The sequence below is a fragment of the Arachis ipaensis genome, chromosome B09 (assembly GCF_000816755.2).
Source record: "Arachis ipaensis cultivar K30076 chromosome B09, Araip1.1, whole genome shotgun sequence".
Lineage (NCBI taxonomy): Eukaryota > Viridiplantae > Streptophyta > Magnoliopsida > Fabales > Fabaceae > Arachis > Arachis ipaensis.
The window spans coordinates 22928217-22928677 of NC_029793.2; positions in this window are offsets into that span (position 1 = coordinate 22928217).

A 461-nucleotide genomic window follows, 5' to 3' on the forward strand; every position below is an offset into this window, starting at 1 on the left:
TTTTTTTTGAGAACTTAAATATTCACTTTTAAAATATTTAAAAATTAATTTAAATAATTACTCTTTATTAATTAATAATCAGGGTGAAAAAGTTAGATCAGTATATCGAAAATGACTGAAAAGCCAAAGAATCGTCAAAGTTGAAGAGAAGTCCTTAAGATTCTCTAAAATGATCAAACTATCCAATTGCTCGAGGAGAGACTTGGTTTATGCTTGAAAATGAAAAGGAAACTTTTTCAAATATCATATCTCAGTATCCATTTAAGGTGACATTTAAGGGCAGATAAGGTACGTGATTTTATAAAAAAATCAGATTGGATGAGTAAAGGATAAAAACATATAAAACGTGAAATATTGAAAGAGAATGTTAGAGAGTTAACATAATTTATTATTTTTAATTAGTAGTTAGTTATTAATATTTAAAATGTGAATTAAAAATATGTTATTAGAATAATATTAGA